Here is a 6085-nt window from a genome sequence, read left to right on the forward strand (position 1 = left end):
CCTCCATGTAACTCAAGGAAGGTTGAGAGGCCTCTGGCTGCAGCCTGTGCGATTTGCTTCATGTAAGGATAGACCCTACCCCAAACCCTAACTCTATCCATAACCTTTGTCCGTCATAGTCCTCATATATGGTAAATGCGTGACACCTCTGTCTGCCTACATCCAATCCTGCAGGCTGAAGCGATAAATACTTAGGAGCATCCAGCATGAGAAGGGACTTTTTTTTTGAAATCCTGTTGGTTCTATGGCGAGCGAGCCACACAGACTTTTATCTTGAAATCCCATTGGAGCCCCTGTGAGTGTCATCAGACGTGCCCACCAACTTGCATGAGACTTGTGTTTGAGAAACAGTTTAGAGAGAAGAAATCAATCTAAATATAAAATTATTGGCCAAAAATTATTGTTCACATTTCTAAAGACATAGAGCTTCTACTAATAATTATACAGCTCTGTAAAAAATTAAGAGACCATGTCAGTTTTTTTCTTAAATCAGTATCTCTATGCTGGAATCCAACACAAGCACACCTCATTTTACTTAATGAGGTACTGATGAGGTGATCATCTGAACCAAATCTTATTTAACAAGGAAAAGTATAAAAACCACTGCTGTGGTCATCACTATGCTTTTGCAGTAGAACCAGTTTGGATGGCAAAAACAGTGTTAGTAGTACCTTAAATTTAATTGGAATACAAAAATTCATTATGCCAAAAGATTTAAAACAAAAAGCTTTGAGTGAGAAAAAGAAGGGTTCAATTCTGGCTTTACTGGCAGAGGGATACAGTGAGCATCAAGGTGCTTCCATCCTCAAAATTTCAAAGATGGCAGTCCATAAGAACAAAGTCAAGCAGCAGACATTGAGGACAACAAAGTTACAAACTGGCAGAGGATGAAAATGACTCTCCACTGACTGGGATGATCATCAACTCCTTCAAATGTCACTCAACAACCATAGGATGGCATCAAGGGACCTACAAAAAAATGGCAAACAGCAGCTGGGGTTAATTGCATGGCAAGGACGGTTCGAAACAGGCTCCTCCGGGCAGGATTGAAGTCATGCAAAGCTAGAAAAAAGCCCTTCATCAATGAAAAGCAAAGAAGAGCCAGGCTGAGGTTTGCTAAAGACCATAAGGACTGGACTGTAGAGGACTGGACTAAGGTCATCTTTTCTGATGAGTCCAATTTTCAGCTTTTCCCATCACCTGGTCCTCCAGTGGTGAGACGGAGACCTGGAGAGGCCTACAAGCCACAGTGTCTCACACCCATTGTGAAATTTGGTGGAGGATCAGTGATGAGCTGGGGATGCTTCTGCAAGGCTGGAATGGAACAGATTTTTGTTTGTGAAGGACACATGAATCAAGCCATGTACAAGGTTATCCTGGGAGAAAACTTGCTTCCTTCTGCTCTGACAATGTTCCTGAACTCTGAGGATTGGGTTTTCCAGCAGGACAATGCTCCATGCCACATAGCCAGGTCAATCAAGGTGTTGACGGAGGACCAGAAGATCAAGACCCTGTCATGGCCAGCCCAACCTCCAGAGCTGAACCCTGTTGAAAACCTCTGGAATGTGATCAAGAGGAAGATGGATTGTCATGAGCCATCAAACAAAGCTGAGCTGATTGAATTTTTGTGCCAGGAGTGGCACAAAAATCACTCAAGAGCAACATGAAAGACTGGTGGAGAGCATGCCAAGACTCATGAAAGCTGTTATTAAATGTCAGGGTTTTTCCACCAAATATTGATTTCTGAACTCATCATAAGTTCAAACATGAGTATTGTGTTTGTTTAAAATTCAATATGATCTTGATTTCTATGCATTATTCAAGGGCTGAAAATATTTAATCTTTTTTGTTATTTTGACCAGTTGTCCATCCATCCATCCATTATCTGTAGCCACTTATCCTGTGTAGGGTCGTAGGCAAGCTGGAGCCTATCCCAGCTGATTATGGGCAAGAGGCGGGGTACACCCTGGACAAGTCGCCAGGTCATCGCACGGCTGGCGCATAGAGACAAACAACCATTCACACTCATGGTCAATTTAGAGCCACGAATTAGCCTAACCTGCATGTCTTTGGACTGTGGGGGAAACCGGAGCACCCGGAGGAAACCCGTGCAGACACGGGGAGAACATGCGGGGAGAAACTCCACACAGAAAGGGCCTCATCAGCTGCTGGACTCGAACCCTTGACCTTCTTGCTGTGAGGCGACAGTGCTAACCACTATGCCACCCTTGACCGGTTGTCATTTTCTGCAATTAAATGCTCTAAGTGACAATATTTTTATGTGGAATTTGGGGAAAATGTTGTCAGTAGTTTATGGAATAAAAACAAAAATGTTCCTCAAACACATACCTATGTATAAATAGTCAAACCAGAGAAACTGATAATTTTGCAGTGGTCTCTTAATTTTCTCCAGAGCTGTATATTAATGAATCAGATTTTACCGATACAAAGATGTAAGAAAAGAAACAGCCTGATTTCATCCCAAATTGTATCCAGTGCATCCTTGTAACCTTCCTTAGTATTAAAGAAGTATAAATGCAAGTGCTTTACAGTTTTGGTCACAATTATGCCAAAAGTTTTGGTCACAATTATGCCAAAATATAAAATATAAAAGGCTTTAGAACAATTTCAAACAAATGTTCAGTATAGCACTAATAACTGGATGGTTGCACCATGACATTTTGAATCATCTAATAATGAAAAGTCCAGTACTACAAAAATTAAAGTGGGCATGTATACATGACAGGTACTAGATACAGTATGTCTTGTCTTATTATGCATTTTTCTGGACAAAAAAGTCTGGATCATGCCATAAATCCACATATATTATTATTACATTTCCCTGAACATGCACATTTTTTAGCTTCTTGACACAATATAGACAGATACGTATATCTGTTTGTACATGGTAGTGTTTTCAGTCTTTATCCTGAAGTGGTCCTGCACACTACAATTTAGTGCTCTCTGACTCAGCTGAGTTAATTAGTGCATCAATTAGAAATTAAAGTACATGTATTACAGCTTGTGCAGAGGAAAGCTGCTTCAGACTGAGACAGGGAAATATGTTTACACTCACTGGCCACTTTAATAGTAACACCTGTACACCCATCCATTATCTGTAACTGCTTATCCTGTACAGGGTCGCAGGCAAGCTGGAGCCTATTCCAGTTGACTATGGGTGAGAGGCGGGATACACCCTGGACAAGTCGCCAGGTCATCACAGGGCTGACACATAGATACAAACAACCATTCACATTCATGGTCAATGTACAGCCACCAATTTGCATAACCTGCATGTCTTTGGATTGTGGGGGAAACTGGAGTACCCAGAGGAAACCCACACAGACACAGTGAGAACATGCAGACTCCACATGGAAAGGCCCCCGTCAGCCGCTGGGCTCGAACCCAGAACCTTCTTGCTGTGAGGCGACAGTGCTAACCACTACATCACCATGCCACCCTCACCTGTACACCTTGAAATTATATAATCATCCGATCATGTGGCAGCAGCACAAGGCAAAAAATCATGGAGATATAGGTCAAGAGTTTTAGTTAAAGTTTACATCCAACATCAGATTGTGGGAAAATGTTATCTCAGTGACTTTGACCATGGCATAGTTGTTGGTGTCAGATAGGCTGGTTTGAGTATTTAGGTAAGTCTGAGTTCTGTGAAAAGCTCCTGGGATTTTCATGTCCAACACAACAAGAAGACAAAGTCATCTATATCCTCCGCCCTATATACCAACTATATACCAAGTTTCAAGATATTATTTGTCACATTTTTCAAGTTCTACTGCAGGAAACCAACCCTACCTCTTTACACTGACCTCAGCAGCCCATGGCATAAGCCCACCGGACCTTTGGTCCAGGTGAGCTAAAATGAAAATTTCTCACATTTCTTAGGATCGAAAGGCACATATACATTGCTTAATCAACACATATACCAACTTTCAAGACCATACCATTCATGGTTTTCAAGTTCTGCTCCGGAAACAAAACCTACCCCTAAGACTAACCTGAGAGATGAAGTCTGAAATTGTTTCCATGGAAACATGAAAAATAAAAATCTCAAATTTCTTAGTATGAAAAGGCACATCTACATCACCTTGTTAACATTTATATCAAGTTTCAAATCCGTATCATGAATAGTTTTGGATATATGCTCCGGAAACAAGCATTGCTCTTAGAAACTAAGTCAAAATCTATTTTTTATGTAAAAATTTGAAAAAAACCTTTTTTTTTTCCAAAAAATCCAAAACAGCAAAAGGCACCAGTTCACATGTTGCTTAATATGTATACAAAGTTTCATGAAGATATCTTCAGTAGTTTTAAAGATATGGCCTGGAAATGAAAACGTGACCAGACGGACGGACAGCCGGATGGATGGACGGAACCCGTTTCTATATTTGCCACCAAACTTCGTTTTGGCAGGGGATAAAAAAGACAAGCTGATACTTTTCCAGTGTTCACCTGTCCGGTTTGGGTGAGCCTGTCCTCACTGTCACCTCAGATTCCTATTCTGTGCTCACAGAAGTGGAACCTGATGTGGTCTGTTGTAGCCCAACTGGCTCAAGGTTAGACGTGGTTCGAGATGCATTCTGAGATGCTTTTCTCCTCACCACAGTGTGGTTATTTGAGTTGCCATAGCTTTCAGGTTAGCTCAAAGCAGGCTGGCCATTATTCTCTAACGTCTCTTATTAACAAAGTGTTTCTTCCTACAGAACTGCTGCTCACTGGATTCTGTGTAAACTCTAGTAAATGTTGTGTGCAAAAGCCCCAAAGACTTATTCAAACTAGCACCAACAATCATTCCACAGTCAAAGTCACATATGGCCCTTTTCCACTACCCTTTTTCAGCTCACTTCAGCTCGCTTCAGCTCACTTCAGCCCGACACGGCTCGCGTTTCGACTACCAAAAACCAGCACGACTCAGCTCGCTTCAGCCCTGCTTAGCCCCTAAAACTTGCACCGTTTTGGAGTGGGGCTGAAGCGAGCCAAACCGTGCCAAATGAGGTTGGGGGCGTGAGCAGACACTCCCCTGTGCACTGATTGGTGAGGAGGAGTGTCCTCACATGCCCACACACGCCCCGCGAGCACGCTGGGATCTGTAAACACCGCAAACCCGGAAGAAGAAGAATTACGAATTACGAGAATTTCTGAAGCCTTATGCGCCTCGCCTCATCTATACGCTCTTGCCAGTATCTGTCCGCGTTGTCGGTGACAACAAGCCACAGCACCAAGACCAGCAACACTAACGACTCCATGTCCTCCATGTTTATTGTTTACTATTCGGGTCGTGAGACTACCGCTGAAAAGATCACTGAATCAGTGACATACAGAGCATCGTGGACGAGTTCGCGGAGCGCAAGGCTCGTCGTATGCCCTTCAAATAATGCGCGCAGTAGGCTATTGATGTTTTATTATGAGCCATGTACAGTATGTCGCCTAATGTTTTTTTGTTTCTGAGTTACATGTTCGTTTGAAGGACTTAATGTACAAAATAACATAGTTGCACCCCGTAGTGTTGAAATTGGTAAACACAGTGCATTCAGTGAGGTTTGCACCGCCCTCCTTTTATTTCTGACTCTTCCTGTCACCGTTGCAACCTCTGAGCGCTCATTCGTATGCCCTTCAAATAATGTGCGCAGTATAGGCTATTGATGTTTTATTATGAGCCATGTACAGTATCCTAATGTTTTTTGTTTCTGAGTTACATGTTCGTTTGAAGGACTTGATGTACTAAATAACATAGTTGCACCCGGTAGTGTTGAAATTGGTAAACACCGCAGTTGCGGACATTTTGTAGCCTAAAATGATGTTATGATAAGCTTTAATAAAGGGCCCGGTCATTTGCCCCGCCCCCGGCTCGGCTCTGACTTGTTCCGCCACTGTCACTGATGTCACTGTTTGCGCTGCTTAACGACATCACGTGACGTCCACCCACTTTCGCTAACTCCACCCAATGTGTCCACCCACTTCCAGCCAGCACGGTTCAGCGCGGTTGTAGTCGAAATGCAACTCCAACAGCCCCGCTCAGCTCGACTCAGCTCGACTCGGCACGGCACGGCTCAGCCGCGTTTGTAGT

The 6085-nt window shown here is 43.0% G+C and overlaps 1 protein-coding gene across 2 annotated transcripts in view; it reads left to right on the forward strand.

Annotated features, from left to right (window-relative positions):
• LOC132886684 (natural killer cells antigen CD94-like) overlaps positions 1-6085 on the forward strand; it is a 36845-nt gene that overhangs the window by 29864 nt on the left and 896 nt on the right. The window lies entirely within an intron of this gene.

Source organism: Neoarius graeffei, chromosome 5, assembly GCF_027579695.1.
Source record: "Neoarius graeffei isolate fNeoGra1 chromosome 5, fNeoGra1.pri, whole genome shotgun sequence".
Lineage (NCBI taxonomy): Eukaryota > Metazoa > Chordata > Actinopteri > Siluriformes > Ariidae > Neoarius > Neoarius graeffei.